The sequence below is a fragment of the Monodelphis domestica genome, chromosome 1 (genome assembly GCF_027887165.1).
Source record: "Monodelphis domestica isolate mMonDom1 chromosome 1, mMonDom1.pri, whole genome shotgun sequence".
NCBI classification, from domain to species: domain Eukaryota; kingdom Metazoa; phylum Chordata; class Mammalia; order Didelphimorphia; family Didelphidae; genus Monodelphis; species Monodelphis domestica.
In genome coordinates, this window is record NC_077227.1 from 548,382,392 (window position 1) to 548,399,639 (window position 17,248).

Sequence of the window (17,248 nt, forward strand, 5' to 3'; positions counted from 1 at the left end):
GTGGGATTGTAAAAGGGGAAGGAGACAGGAGGAAACATAAATATTTTAGGTTCATTGATGGGAGAGGGAGAGGAAGGAGGGTAACAAGGGAGAAGGAAAATTTCTTAATCATATCCCAAACCTAAATTCCTTAATATTCTGATGGATAACTTATCTAGACTAAATAAGTTAAGTTCCCCCCAAAAAACTTCACAAAACAGTGTTCAGTAAATGAGCCATGATTCCAGAGGAAATGTCCAAAGTAGATCCAGCAGAGAAATGGTTCTTCTTTGGTCTTCTGTCCAGCTGCCAGCAGCCAATAAAAGCAGATTTTTCTCCACTAAAGTTGGTATTTTACAAAGGGCTTGAAACCTTGTAGAAAGATGGATATCTCCCCTATTTCCAAAAGCTTCCTCTAGGAGACCGTTTTTTTTTAGTTGGGATCTTAGAATTTTGACCCAGGCTCCCATGTGATTCTGTCACATGTCCCTGTCAATCAAATGAAGTTCATTTTGCAAAATCCTTTTTCAGTCGTCCTTTGCTTACTACACCTTTCAGGAGTTCTCTCTTAAGGAGGTCTAATGAGCAATTTGGAGATATTTTATTTTCAGCTCTGACTAAGATTTCTGAGGGTAGTTTAACCAAACTTTATCTTTACTACCATATTTTTAAATAATAAGATATCTGCTTTAAATAGAAAGAAAATAATAATTTGAATATAGGGGTGATGTGTATATATCACCTTTTTGTATATCTTGCTTTCTTTAAAAGGAAAAACAATATTTTTTTACCTTTTATAATCTCAACTTAGGTTACTAGATGTAATATGTCAGAACTACTATGACTGTTACCCAATTTAAAAAGGAGAATGCCATGTATTTTGATTGTAGCTATGATGGGAATATATCCATATCAAATAGCTTAATTAAACTATTTTAATTTTTTGCTTTTGCATTCCTGATGCCTAATATAGAGTTTTGGTACAAATTGGGCACTTAAGTGCTTGTTGAATGGAATACAATTGAGCTGTGATTCAGTAAATTCTCTCCAGGTTGTTCTGGACCCTCACAGATACTAGTAGAATATTGTGACTTTAAGGCTGACTGCCTAGATTTGCTAGTAGAGAGAGTAACATAGGTAGAAGAGAGCTATAGCAAAGGAAAGCAGGCAAGATGAGATGAGTAAAAATTAATCCTAAGAGGTCACGGAAGAAAATGTCTTAGAAATTTGCCAATTAATATGAAAAAAAAGGTTGCAAGACTTCCCTCGACCCCTAAACCAGTAGAGAGAGCAAAAGATTAATTTATTGGTTCTTTTGCCTAGAAATAAAGGAAAATAAGTAATTAAAATAGAAAATTGAATTTTATGTAAAAACCGTGGTTTCAGAATTCTAGCACTTTATCAAATGAAAGGTATGAAGTAATCTTACAAAGCATGCAGTAGTTATTATTATTAATAATTATTTGTCCATATAGCCTTTGGGTCATAGACTATAGCTCCTGAGCTTTAGGTACCTTTAACATCTTTCAGGCAAACCACCTCATTTTATAAAGATAGAACCAGGATTTTAACCCATGTTCTTCAATTGTAAATTCAGTCTTTTATTGTATTATATGCCTTCCTTGGAACCAGAAATATAAAGAAATATTTCTATCATAAGAATAATAGCAAACAAAGCATGTATAGGTTATTAACCAAACATTCACTAAGGTAAGGGATTATTTAATGTAATGTGTCCTCCTTATAGTTTATTTATTGCAGAATTGCTTTTTGAATCAGATCTTACTGTGAAACATTTAATAAAAACCCAGGATTTGTATATCTCCATTTGTTATTTTTCTTAAAGAAGGATATATCAGAGATAAAGATACAGATTAGTTAACATATACTTTTATAATGTCAATCAGGATGTACTTTTTGTAAAGAAGTTTGTCTCTAAGACTGTGAAAGGTCGGTCATGTCTTCTGGGATCTGCATGTTTGGATTAAAGTCAAGTGGTTGACACCATATAACATTGGCTGACAGGTCAAAAAACTGACACCTGAAAAGCCAAGCAAAGGGTAAGGAGAGGAGAGTTAGCCTTGTTGCCTGGCAACAGGATTCTAGCTAGCTAGCATCTGTTCTTCTAGGGACTGGAATAATGATCTAGTTTTGTAATTGGAATACTACTATTATATTATTACTCTCAAAAGCTATAATTTATTTATTAATTTTTATATACATGACTAATTTTTAATAACAAAAAGACTGAATGAATCAAGACCTCTCAAATTGACTACTCTAATTTTGCAATGGCTTATGTATTCTATGACAACTTTTGCAGCAGTTGAAGAGTATTTGTTCAGTTTGAGATTTCACAAACGGATATCAAGATAAATCTATGTTGGATTAATGGACCCATCTGCCATTGTGAAACAAGCTGGCAGTACAACAGAAGGTCACATGTTCTGTGCATTAGTCCCTATGTAAACTTTACAGTGGAAAGAACCATTAGGACTCTGTTTACAGGAGTAAAGATGATTGGCTGATAATCAATCTTTGCTTTGCTGATGGACATAAAAGCAACCAAATTTTTCAAGCCATGGTTGTATGGTAAGAAGTAACTGAATTCCTGGTTTCCTTGACTGATGCCCTAACCTTTAGACAATGATATTTCACTTTCAGAATGCTTAAAAAACAATATATACCACTTAGAGCATTCTTTATGTTAGAAATGGGAGTGGTAAAAAAAGTTATATAACTGTACACAGGAATTAGTAATATCATTCCTATTGTAATGTGGAGGAAAGAAAATGAAAAAGTCTGCAACAGAGCTGGAAAAGCAAGGACTTCGGAACTGTCAATCAAGATGAATATTCTATTTGGAATGAGGACTGGGGAAAGACAGTTGAGGAGGCAAACTGAAAAATCTTGATCTCTTTGCCTTGGGACAGAAAAGAGGAAGGACAAAGTCTTACTTTTTGGTTTCTCTCTGCTATACTACAGTGAACTTGAAACTTGAAGACCTGTTGACCATTTTCCCATATCTGAACTATATTTCACCATCCTCCAACTTAGAATTGTTTAGTATTAGGGAAATCCCAAACCCTCTCTCCCCTCAACTTCTTTTCCTTTCCCCTTCTTTGAAATAACTCATTACTTAAATCTTAGAAAAGAGAAAGAGTGATTTATCTGATCTACCAAAAGACTCACTTTGAGCTGATTTTAGTGAGATCAACAGAAGAATCAAATAGGGAGGAAAAGGGAGGGGAAGGGAGGAGATTGGCAGATCTGATCTTAAAATCATCATCTCTCACCTAAATAATCCCTAATACACTATCTAAATGCACTAGATAGTAAAAAGCATTACCTTCAAATCCATAATTGTTCCCTTGTAGTCCCCATTCCTTAAAAATGAGTGTACATGAGAAGAAAAAAGTTTAAAAGCTAAGAAATAATTGTAAAAATGGGAAAATGATGGATTGTAAGAAAAAGGATAAAAAAAATTGGAGACAATGGAGGCATATTGTAAGAGACTGTAAAAAATACAAATAATTTCTGTCTAGTACAAATCCTGTAAATGAGACATGTTACTGGAAGTAAATTGCTATAAGATGTAAATGTGATCTCACTTCCAGAAGATATATACCACTCCGAGAAGGTGGAGCCAAGATGGCGAATTAGAAGCCCAAGCCTTCCTGACAATTCTTCCAAACCAATATTTATATTACACTTCAAAGAAAACAGAAATCCAAATCCAACAAGAAGTCACAAGACTCTTCTACTGAAAACAACTTGAAAGATAGGCATGTTGTGTCTATTATCATGGGATTAGGGAGAGACAGTATATGTTCCCCCACCCATTGTACTAAGACTGGACTGGCTATGTGAGCCATGAGCAGACAGTATAGCCTTAAGGGATTACCTCTGACCCACTAAACAAGGTCTATGACTCACATAACAGCTGTCAGGGAGGATCTTGGTGGGGGGTGGGGAGACATTGGATGAGACACTCCCTACCCACCCATGCTGAGACTTTTAAAAAGACCCAGCTGCCTGTGTGATCCCCCCGCCAGAGGCAGCAGCCATGAGGTTCAGGGTTCTCAAAATAGCTGGCAGGAAGGGATAGGGGTGCCTGGCTGGACACTGTTGGCTCTGCTGGATACTGTGAAGAATTTGCCCCAAGGCAAGCTAGCTCAGCAGAATAGCTCAACTAGTTCAATCCAGCATACCAGCAGAGGATTGAGAAAAGAGAAGATTTGGCATTAGGGCACAACAGCTTCAAACACTCTATTTCAGTAAATCAATAGAGGGGCAAATTTATAGTCCATAGAGTTAGGGGTAAAATTTAGGGGTTGAGACTGAATATCTTATTTTAGTTATTGCCAGGGATTTAAATTCAATCCCAATGAAATACTCAAATCAGTATGGGATTTTATGGTGGTTTATTTATAATAGAAGGAAGAAATTGAGAAGGAGAAGAGGGAAAGGGTAGAAGATCTGCTCTGGCCTGGCCTAAGCAAAGGGGAGTTCAGAGGCCTTAGCCAAGGGGCCTTCTCAGAAGATTAAATCTAGTTTGGCTTCCAGCCACAAGGCCTCCTCCAAGATGAGGGTTCTCTTTGGAGGATAGTGCCTTCAGAAGGTCAAGGAAAAGGGGAGTCAGCATTCTCACTCACCAAGGTCCTTCAGGGAAACGTCCTCACCCAAACCACACTACAGAGCTCCTCCCAGTGACCTCCACTGCCAAAGTTCAACAAAGCTGCAAACACACCAAACAATGCGAAAAGCTCCTAACCCCACCAAGAGAGCTCTCACAGTAAGTGACTCGAAATATAAAAGCTATTCTTTACATCACTTCCTGTGTCTCACAGGTACCAGCAAATTTACTAAAGTTGTTGATTATTTTGACTAGCTTTTTGGTTGATTCTCTAGGATTCTTTAAGTAGACCATCATATCCTCAAAGAGTGACAGCTTGGTCTCTTCATTGCCAATTTTAATACCTTCAATTTCGTTTTCTTTTCTAATTACTACTGCTAGTGTTTCTAGTACATTGTTAAATTATAGTGGTGATAATGGGCATCCTTATTTCACCACTGATCTTATTGGGAATGCATCTAGTTTATACCCATTGCAGATGATGTTTGCTGATGGTTTTAGAAAAAAACTGTTTATTATTTTTAGGAAAGACCTTTCTATTCCTATACTTTCTAATGTTTTCAGTAGGAATGACTTATATTTTGTCACAGTACTTTTCTGCGTCTTGAGATAATCATGTGATTTTTGTTGGGTTGCTTGTTGATATGATCAATTTTGTGTATGGTTTTACTAATACTGAACCATCCTTGAATTCCTCATATGAATCCTACCTGATCATAGTGAATAGCCCTCTTGATGATTTGCTTCAGTTTTTTGCTACTATCCTGTTTAATACTTTTGCATCTATGTTCATTAAGGAGATTGGTCTATAGTTTTCTTTCTCCATATTTTACCTGCCTGGCATTTGAATCAGTATCATATTTGTGTCATAAAAGGAATTTGGTAGAACTCCCTCTTTGCTTATTATGTCTGATAGTTTGTATAGTATTGGGATTAGCTGTTCTTTGAATGATAGAATTCACTTGAGAATCCATCAGGCCCTGGGGATTTTTTTCTTATGGAGTTCTTTGATGGCTTGTTCAATTTCTTTTTCTGATATGGGATTACTTAAGAATTCTATTTCTTCTTCTGTAAATCTAGGCAATTTATATTTTTGTAAATATTCATCCATATCACCTAGATGGGCATATTTATTGCCATATAATTGGGTAAAATAATTTTTAATGATTGCTTTAATTTCCTCTTCATTGGAGGTGAGGTCTCCCATTTCATTTTATGATACTGTTAATTTGGTTTTCTTCTTTTCTTTTTTTTCATTAGATTGACCAGTACTTTATCTATTTTGTTTACTTTTTTCAAAATATCAGCTTCTAGTCTCATTTATTAATTTAATAGTTCTTTCACTTTTGATTTTATTAATTTCTCCCTTAATTTTTAGGATCTCATTTAGTTTTATTCTGGAGATTTTTAATTTGTTCTCTTTCAAGTTTTTTTTTTTTATTTGCATTTCCAATTCATTGATCTCTGCCCTCCCTAATTTTATTTTATTAATATATTAGTTTATTTTAATATATTAGCTCAAGGATATAAAATTTCCCCTGAGGACTGCTTTGGCTGCATCCCATAGAGTTTGAAAGGATACCTTGTCATTGTCATTTTCTTCAATGGATTTATTAATTATTTCTATGATTTGTTCTCTAACTAACCAATTTTGGAGAATCATATTATTTAATTTCCAATTAATTTTTGATTTGGCTCTCCATATACCCTTACTGATCATTATTTTCATTGCATTATGATCTGAAAATGTTGAATTTATTATCTGCTTTTCTGCAGTTTTATGCCATGTTTTTATGACCTAGTACATGGTCATTCTTTGTGAATGTACCATTTGCTCCTGAAAAGAAAGTGTATTCCTTTTTGTCCCTATTTATTTTTCTCCATATGTCTATTAACTCTAATTTTTCTAAGATTTCATTTACATCTTTTACCTCTTTCTTATTTTTTTATTTGATCTATCTTAATTTGATAGTAGTAGGTTCTGGTCTCTCAGTAGTATAGTTTTACTATCTATTTCTTCCTTCAATTCTACTAGTTTCTCCTTTAGAAATTTGCATGCTATACAATTTGGTGCATACATGTTGATTACTGATATTTTCTCATTGTCTATACTCCCTTTTATCAGGATGTATTTACCTTACCTATCCCTTTTAATCAGATCTATTTTTATTTTTGCTTTGTCAGATATCATGATTGTAACTCCTGCCTTCTTTTTATCAGTTGAGGCCTAAAAGGTTTTGATCCAACCTTTAATTCTAACTTTGTGAGTATCTACCCGCCTCAGGTGTGTTTCTTGTAGACAACATATGGTAGGATTTTGAATTCTAATCCCCTCTCTTATTTGTTTTCGTTTTTTGGGTGAGTTCATCCCATTCATATTCAAAGTTGATTGTCACTTGTGTATTCCCAGCATTTTGATATCCTCTCCTAGTTCTGTCCTTTCTTCTTTTGCTATATCCTTTTAAACCAGTGGTTTACATTTAATCAATTTCCCTAACCTATGACTATATTCTTACAGTGGAATGTATAATCATTTAATAAAATAGAAGATTTCCAAGCTATCAACAACAACAATAACAACAACAAAACAAACCAGAGTTAAACAGAAAATTTGATGCCCAAATATCGAATTCAAGGGAAGTCTTAAAACGCAAATAAGAAAGAGAAGCAATTTAAGGGTTTCTGTAAAGTCACATGGCATGTATTCCTATATGGAAAGAATGAAAAATTGTCATCATCATCATAATAGGTAGAAGTGTACAAAGAGGGTTATGAGGTAAACTGTTTATGATTTTATGTCAAAAAATATTAAAAAACCAGAGGTAAAAAAGATGATTATACTAAGAGAAATGGGAAAAGAAGTAAAGGGGGTAAAATACATTACATAAAGATGCATACAGCAGGGGTTGGGAGAAGTCGAAATCATTGGGAGCAAGGAAGAGGAAACGGCTGGTAATACTTAAACCTTCCTTCATTAGAATTGGCTGAGAGGAAAGAATAGTCAAATCTATTAGGGTATAGAATTCTCTCTTGTCCTATAGAGAAGTAGAAATGTAATAAGAAAGATAGGGTGGGTTGGGGAGGGGAGTAATACAAGGGAGAAGAAAGAGGGAAGACTGACTAAAAGTGAAACCTGAGAGGGGAGGTTAAGAGGGAAAGGAGAAAGGTTAGGATTAAAGGAGGAAATCAAAATGGAGGGGAATACACAGATGGTACTCAGTAATGTGAATGAACAGATATAACATTCAAAGAACCAAGGCTCTATCTCCACTATCTAGTGTAATTTTTTCATCCTTAGGCAAGTCTTTTGTTTTGGGAATGAAGTAGAGCATGGTAACTGATATTCATTTCGGACAAAGACACGTGCCCCCAAGAATCACTAATGTTAGAGTGTTTGCTGTGTTCAAATCACCATAATAAGGGCTATGTGGGATAGAGAAATATATGTTGTTAGGTCCTTGAAAAGCATGTGTATATGTGTATATGTGTGTATGGGTGTGGGTATGTTTGTGTGTGTGTGTGTGTGTGTGTGTGTGTGTGTGTGTGTGTGTGTGTGTGTGTGTGTGGTGTATGGTGGAAGGTTCAGTCAGCCAGAATCTTTCCTCTGTGGGAACTTCACCATTCTTCTTATTTGAAGATCTCAGGGCAGTTATATTTGATAATTTCTTATAATATGATATCCAAGGTTTTTTCTTGATCATGGCTTTCAAGTAGTCCAATAATTCCCAAATTGTTTTTCCTCTATCTATTTTCTATGTCAGTTGTTTTTTTAAATATATATTTCATGTTTTCCTCTATTTTTTCATCCTTTGATTTTGCTTTATTGCTTCTTGATTTCTCATAAAGTCATCAGTTACTTGATGTTCATTTCTGATTTTTAAGGCCTGATTTTCCTCTGTGAATTTTTGGTTCCCCTTTTTAAATTGGCTCATTTCTTCTTCTATCATTTTCCTTTCTCCTTTCATCACTTTCATTTCTCCTGGCATCATTTTCATTTATCTTTCCTACTTTTCCTCTGCCTCTCTTAGTTGGTTCTTGAAGTCCTTTTATAATTTTTCCAGAATCTGTGTCCAATTCATATTTTTCTTTTGGACTTTTGGTGTGTTTCACTATCCTCTTCTGTGTCTGTACCTTGTTCTTTGTCTTCATAAAAAGTCTTTAGAGTTAGGTGCTTTTTTTGTCGTTTGCTCATTTTTTCTATTTAATTATAGGTATGCTTGGGTGGTTGATGTGGTGGTCTAAGGCCTGAGCCCTCTTCCTCTGCTGATTCAGTTGACCCTTGGGATGCTGATAGCTGAAAGACTTGTTCAGTCTTAAGTGTAAGCTTTTGATCTCACTCTGATCTTAATCAGGTCAGTGACTGATCAAATTCTATCTTCAGGCTTAGTTTCAAGTTTTTGGTCTCAGTGTATCCTGTTGATTGTCCTGTTTTGGAGCTCCTCCTTGAATTTTAGGCAAAAAGATCAGTATTTAGTACTTAGTACTATCATCCACCCCAAGGTGGGAATTAAGTCCTGGTCCCAAGCCCAGACTAGATAGAATTCCATGGGCTGTTGTTTCGGACTTCTTCACAGGTTTGAAATTTCAAGGGATATGGGTTGGCTTTTACCTCTGTTTGCTCAGGTAGGTTCTCAGGATCTTGATGTTGGATCAGACATAGGTTCCTGAACCTCAGACAGTTGATGTCGGGTGAAGTTGTATGGCTCCCTCTTTTCTTGTTCTTCCCTTCTTGCTACAACTTCTTGCTGGTTCTGCTCTCCTCTCACCCCAGTGCCCCAGATATTTGTTGCATATTTTTTGGGTTTTTCTTTTCTTAAAAATTGTTTCACTTGGTCTCCAGGTTGGTTGTTTTACTCTTATATTCGTTTTGTGGTGATATTTTCATTTTTATTCGGGAGCATTTTCATGGTTGCACAGAGCTGTTAAGGATTACTTTGCCATCTTGGCTCCACCCTTAGAAGTCTCACCTTATTGAACATTCTTTAAAACTTTGCTTCTCATATTTCTTGTTCTTTTTTGAATCCTCCTCCTTTCTAGGGCTTCAGTTATTACAACTGAAAACTGATAACTTAAATGAACTTTGTGATGTTTCATGATTCACTCATATATAGTAGCATCATTGGGAAAATGTCAATACCCTTTTATCTATCACGATTTATAGTGCAAGGACTTAAGGTAGGGTTTGAGAGTGTGGGCAAAGTACATTTCTATTTCTATAGGCTGGTAGATGATTGATGTATGGAATAGATGTCTGGAAGCACCATCATCATTTTTATCATCATTATCATCATCATCATCATCATATCATCATCACGAAGGGACATTTTAAAAAAGTGATTTTTTTAAAATAAAAGAATTATTAAAATTTTTTTGATATTTAAAATTTATTTAATTAATTAATTTAGGATATTTTTCCATGGTTACACAATTCATGTTCTTCCATTCCCCTCCTTCCTCCTACACCTCCCAGAAAAAAAAGTGTTTTTGATACAGATACAAGACTACTTCATTCCTACCAGAAATTATAATGAGCTTTTCCTGAAGGAGTCTGAGCTCATTGATTAATGCATCTTTTGCAGGTAAATGGTAGAAATTGTGCACTGCTTCACAGCTACTGTGATATTAAAAATTTGGCACTCATCAAATACATAGAAAGATAAGATCAAGTACTCTTCGCTTCATTCTGAACTTTCTCTCTAATGCCTCAACTCTTCATCCTGGAGCCTTACATTAGCTGGAATCTATATATATATTGGAAATGCCCTCCACCCCTGTAACCTCTTCCTTTGAAAGGATGACTTTTCCCAGAATCTCTATCAAAAGTGGCATCCAGACAAGCCACCTTTCAGTTTTCTCCAAGCTGCACTTAATTTTTCTTCTGCCACCCTCTCCATCTCCCTGCACATACCATATACACCTTTATATTCCCTCACCTCCCACCTCATTTTCAGCTTCCTTTTAAATGCTATCTTTGAGCTTTAGAAGTTAAAGTCCTTAAGATCAGGGAATATTTTTCTATTTGTCCTTAGAATAGTGCTTGATTTGAAAAAGGAGATTAATAAATGCTAGTTGACTGAATGATCATCCTGTTGAATTACCCTAAAGGGTCTTTTGGAGAACCTACAGAAGTTAAGCTTACTTTTATTCAATTGTGAAAAGCTATCATTTTATCCACCTGTGAGATAGTTGAACACATATTAAAAATAAATAACAACACTTGACTTGCAAATTGTCCCAGGGCCATTTCTATCTGAAATGAGAATAAAAATTATAATGAAAATATATTATTATTGTGCTGTAGAATGTGTTCTTTTTCAGGATATTTGGCCATCAAAGTAACTTCTTACCCTGAAAATACATTTTACTTATATTTGAGCCCAACTCATTATCCATCTGTATCATCAATTCAAGAAACAAACTGATGATACACTAACTCAATTAACTGCTTCTTCACTTTCATGTTAAACCCTGGAAGATTAGTATTTCTTGTCAAATTTGTTATGTCATCATGATTAGGTAGACCCATCTCTTTCAAATAATCTTGGATCTCATTGACAAAATCCTGGCCTATTGTAGGGATTGATGTAATTAATTAGTATAGTATCATAAGCCAACTAGAGAGCTGCTGGAGAATTTCACCTATCAATAGCATATCCTTTTTCTTATTCCACCTCTGAGTTTATTGGAAAAGATTCTAATTTATTTCCTTTATATATATTGCTAGCCCTTAGTTTTAGATATATTGTATTTATCATTTTTAAGAAAGACCCTTTTATTTCTGTTTTCTAGTGTTTTGAATAGAAATAGGTGTATTTTTTCAAAACTTTTCCTCATCTGTTGATATAATCATATCATCTTTGTGGTTGATTAATTTTAGTTTTTTAAATAATAATAATGATAAAATTAGTTTTCCTAACATTAAACCAAACATGCCTGCTAAATATCCAGACTGGTAGTCATGTATCATTTTTGTGATATGTTTTGGTTGTTTAATTATTTTTTTCAGTTACATGTTGTTTTCTGACATTTTAGGACTTAGATTTTGTCTCTCCCTCCCTCCGTCTCTCTGCTCTCTCCTTCCTGGAGGTGATAAATAGTCTGATATAGATTATCCCAGTGTTTTTTTTTTTCCCCATATGTGTTTCTGTATTGCTCATGTTATAATAGAAGACACACATTGATCTGTTTTAGCATTTTTGATATTTTATTAGTTTTTTGCTTCATTAGGGATATTGATCTATAGTCTCTTTTTCTGTTTTAATTCCATAGTTTACTTGTGAAGACCATATATGTATCCTAGAAAGAATTTTATAGAATCCTTTCTTGTGTGTTTTTTTCACTTTATGTAATTTTGGAATTAATTGCTCATTGAATATTTGGTAGAATTCACTTGGAAATCTGTGCAAGATGTTTTACATGATACCAATTCAATACTTATGTGAATTTCTTTCTCTTAATCTCTTTCTCCTTAATGGCAATTCTCTTCTTTCTCTCCTAGTCTCTGATAATGAATTTGGAAAGGCAGATAAGGGGATACACATTTATGTAGTGCCTCCTATGTGCCAGGAATTGTGTTAAATGCTTTTACAACCATTTCATTTGATGCTTACACCAAATCTATGAACTTGGTGTTATTATTATCCCAATTTTACAGATGAGGAAATAAGTAAATAGAAGTTAAGTGACTTTCCCAGGGTCACATAGGTAGTAAATTTATGAGGCCTAAGTAGAACTCAGGTCTTCCTGATTCCAGGTCCAGTACTCAAGGTGAATGTTTCACCAGCTGCTTTCTCTTTGCTCAAGTAGGCTAGCTCTTCTTTATATGCCTTTGATCTCATTCTCTCCTGTTTCCTCTAGCAATTTGCGCTGTCAGTTATCCTTTCTGTCAGTGTCTTGTCTACTTTTGTTTCTCTTCGTTTCTTTCTCACTGTTTGTAATGATTTCTTTTCTTTCTTACATCATCATAGCTCTCCCACATTTCCTTCTTTGTTCCCCTCCCAGAGAGCCACAAATCACATTTTTTTTTTTAGAAAGGGGGAAAAAAATCAGCATGTGATTAATACATTAAAAACGTCTGACAACATCTGCAGTGTATAACAACTGTGGACTCTTTACACTCATGGAGGGCTGTATTGGGTTTGTTATTCCATATCTTTTCATTAATGTCCCACTTGATGATTATAATTTTGTTTCATTCACTTTAAATTTTAGGTATGTAGTTCTTTCCATTTACATTGTTTTAATTATCACATGTATTATTTTTTACATTGTTTACACCAATGATGTTTTAATTGTCAAATCTGATTTTTTTTTTATGATCTTCATCCTTCTTAACTTTTCTGTTATATTTCACATTGGTGATTATCCTATCCTCCTGGATATTCTCTGTTCTCTGTGTTTTCATGCCATTACTTTCTCTTGATTTTCCTTTTATTTGGGGGAACCACTCCTCAATCTTTTTTGCTGGTTCACTATCCATACTAAGCTCCCTAATTGTGGGGATTCCCTAAGGCTCTGCCCTAGGCCCTTTTCTCTTTTTTCTCTACATAGTACTCTTAGTGACCCCATCATTTCCCAGAGGTTTAATTATCTCTATGTAGATAACACAGATCTTTATTTTCAGTCTCATTGTCTTTGTTGAACTTCAGCCCAGCTTCCTCAATGGCATAATAGACATTTTGAAGTGTTTGCCCCAGAGGCATCCCAAATTCAACATTTCTAAAAAGAAATGATTATTTTTCCCCCAGTTCTCCTTCTTCCTCCTCATACAACTCCTAGGTGCCTTCTGTTAGTCTTTCTATCATTGTTGGTATGGTAACATGGTAATATGGTAAAGTGAACCTTCTTGCCAAGAAAAATCTTACACAAGAAATTCTTTTTTCTTCCTGTCTTCTCCAGCAGATTGCCCCACCCTTTCTCTCATCTCGTTTCTTTCTTGCTGCCTAAAAACATGCCTATATCTTCTGTCCTCAAAAATCCTTCAGTTGATCAAGCCATCCATGCTAGCTTTTGTCCAGTATCTCTTCTTCCTTTAGTGAGAAGGTTGTTTACAAAAGGTGCCATTATTTCCTTTCTTTTCACTCTTCACTCTAGTATGGCTTCTGACTTAATCATTAAACTGAAATTTCTCTCTCTATGGTTATTAATGTTCTTGCCAAATCTAATGACCTTTTCTCAGGCCTCATCCTTCTTGACCTCTCTATCACATTTGACACTTGATCACCCTCTTCTTTTTGATTTTGTATCTCTAACTGCCTTTCAGACATCTTGGACTGCTTGTTCAGTAGACATCTTAAAATCAATTTGCCTAAAACAGAACTTGTTAGCTTTCTTTCTGAATTCTTTACTCTTACCCTAATACTTTCCCTATTACCATAGAAGGCTCCTAGTCTTTTAGACTCCCAAACCTAGGGGCCATCTGGATTCCTCACTATCTCTCACCCCTCATATGCAAGCTATTGCCATGGCCTTGTGTTTGTATCTTTGCAGCATCTCTCAAATATGCCCATTCTCTCCTTTAACACTTCTACAACTGTAGGGAGGCCCTCATTACCTCTAGTTTTGATTATGCAATAGGATTGTCTTACCTCAAGTCTCTTCCACATTCCAATTCATTTTTTATTCAGCTACCAAAGTTATTTTCCTAAAACACAAATCAGTGCATAGCTCCAAATGGCTCTCTAGAATGGTTGAATCATTTCATAGCTCTACCAACAGTGTATTAGTGTACCAATTTTCTCATATTCCCTTCTGCATTTATCATATTCTTTTTTCATCATATTTGACAATTTCATAGTTGTGAAGTGGTATCTCAGATTTATTTTAATTTGTATTTCTCTAATCAGTTGTGATTTGGAGAATTTTTTCATATGATTGTTTATGTTTTTTTCTTCATCTCAGAAATACCTGTCCATAATCTTTGATCATTTTTCAGAATGACTTTTATTCTTATAAATTTGCCTCAGTTTTCTATATGTATATATATATATATATATATATTTGAGAAATGAGGCCCTCAATCTTTATTATAACATATAAGTCCAAGACCCTTGAAGTAGAGCACCACCCAGATCACTGTTCCTACTTTTACCTCAGCTGTCATACTCATTATCTCAGGATTCAACCTCTGTGAAGATGTGACATAGCAGTTACTTTTCTGGGTGCTACATCCCCACCTCAGAAGCCACAGCTATTGAAGACCCAGAAAGGAAAACCTTTACCACCAAATCCTTGGCATTATCAAATGGTTCAGTATCAGAAATAAATAAACTTTTATCTGTAGATAAATTAAGTGAAGATGGTTCATACCTGTTTTACTGCTGCACCCTAAGGACCATGGGATGGGATTTTTCTATCTCACTTGCCACTGAAACCTCTTATATTTGTTATCTCTCCCATTAGAATATGAGCTCCTTGAAAGCCAGAACTATTTCAGTGCTTAATGTAGTGTTTTGCATGTAGTTTTTAATAAATATCTTTTCATTCAGTCATATGTTTTCTACTTTTTGGCTAAATGCTTTTCTCTGAAGTCAATAAAGCTTAGATAGAATGAGATCTTATATTTACTATACAAAACAGTCATTATATGACTCTAGATATTTGCTGAAGAAAAATGAGAGTTTGCTTTTTTTTCCTTTTTATGGTGTCACTAAAAATCTTCTGGATATGTATATTCCCTACAGAAATATGACTATCCTCATAAGGATTTTTGTAGCTGATAATATATGTTGATAGTTGCCAGTATCATCTTAATCACCTTTATTGGCAGAAGTACCATCTTTTTTCCTTTTCATTCTTTTAAAATCTACCCTTCTTTGAGATATCATGAGAATTTACCTTTGAATTCTTTTTTAAATTGTAGAGTCAGTGTTAGGTGCTGTTTCCAACTTCTTCCTGTTAAGAATGCCAGTGTATCTAGTGTTAGATTTATGGTTGGACTTGAATTATTTAATTGGCAGTCGCTAGGGATTTAATTTATAAATCCCAAAATGAATTACTCAAGTAAATAGAATTATGGTAGTTTATTATTACAATAGAGGGAAAATATTAAGGAAGAGAGAAAAGGGGAGAGAGAGACAGAGAGAGACAGGGAGAGAGAGGGACAGAGACAGAGGGAGAGACAGAGACAGAGAGAGAGACAGAGGGAGAGAGAGAGAGACAGACAGAGACAGAGGGAGAGAGAGTGACAGAGACAGAGAGAGAGACAGAGACAGAGTGGGAGAGAGAGAGACAGAGACAGAGGGAGAGAGAGAGACAGAGACAGAAAGAGACAGAGAGAGACAGAGACAGAGAGAGACAGAGACAGAGAGAGACAGAGACAGAGACAGAGAGAGACAGAGAGACAGAGACAGAGGGAGAGAGAGAGACAGAGAGAGACAGAGTGAGAGAGAGAGAGACAGAGACAGAGACAGAGACAGAGAGAGACAGAGACAGAGGGAGAGAGAGAGAGAAAGCTCTGGCTTCCTATGAACCAGTTAGAAATTCTAAGGCACCAGTCAGGGGCAAGGAGTCTCAAGATGATGGGCCTTCCTTTCTCAGATGTTCATACCTCCAGAAAGGGCAGGGAACTAAGTCAGCCTTTACACTCACCACAGTGACCATCTAAAAGGAAGCAGTCTGAGGTCTCCTGTACGAGCTCCTCCAGACGTCCAGTTCCACAGCCAACTGTCTTCATTCTAAGTCTGCATGTCTGTCTTCTAGTCTCTCCTCACATGTTTCTCTTTACTACAACTACAACTACAACTACAAGTAAATGCTGATTCTAGTCCAAGCCTGAGTGATTTATCATCATTGCTCCAAGTCACTGAAGATCCTGTGTGTCTCTGTTTCCACTATTTAAAGACCTTTGTCTCTTGTGTCACCTCCCCTAAGTTTTACGCCTACCAATCACAGCCAATGCTCCACACCAGGACTGTCCACTCTTTCACATGTGGGTCACAGACTTCCCATTCAATGTATGAAATGGATGTTCACATCTTTTTGGTTTGTTCACACCTTTTTGTAGTTAGTTCATACCTTTTTGTGGTTAAAATGGGTAGATCTACTTTAAATAATGGGTTTATACTTTAGGGATTAGAATCTAAAAATAGACAGGAGATTACAATTTAACCTAAATACATTCATTGTTACAATCTGGGGAGAGCCAAATCCAATCTCCACACTAACATATGCCAATTATATCTAGTATGAGCTGATTTTAGCCCAAACCCTATTGTTCTACTCTTATCATTCATAATAGGTCACTATTTTCCATTTGTTGCCCCTCTTTCAGTTTCCTCTACAGGTGCACTTGAAGTTTTCTGGATCACTTGGTTCTCACAAGAAGCTTCCTGCAGGATTATTTTCCCTCAGCTCCTTTTGACTATTTTTTTAACCTGTGGTAGAGACTTCCAAGCTTATATTATTCTGATGAGCCACAATAGGAGACATCCTCAATTTTAGCTTTCAGGTGAATTTATTCCTCTGCTTGGCAACTAATGTAGATATTTATTAGCTAGGAAGTTTCAGAACTCTTTTGGCCTCTTCTCTATGAAGAATGTTTCTCATTGATTTCATTCTCCGTAGGAAATGATAACAATCTTTGTCCTTTCTTTTCGTCACTTTCCATTTTGCAGAGTTTATAGCTTGTTTAAA

General features: G+C 35.4%; 1 protein-coding gene across 4 annotated transcripts in view; it reads left to right on the forward strand.

The window, feature by feature from the left end:
• Positions 1-17,248, forward strand: part of EIPR1 (EARP complex and GARP complex interacting protein 1) — a 279,220-nt gene that overhangs the window by 132,043 nt on the left and 129,929 nt on the right. The window contains exon 1 of one of the 4 annotated variants that reach the window (XM_056813355.1): positions 6,860-6,878. The exons of the other annotated variants lie outside the window; for them this stretch is intronic. The gene's annotated coding sequence lies outside the window, so the exon portion shown is untranslated. Of the gene's footprint in view, positions 1-6,859; positions 6,879-17,248 lie in introns of those variants that run through there. 4 annotated transcript variants of the gene reach the window in all.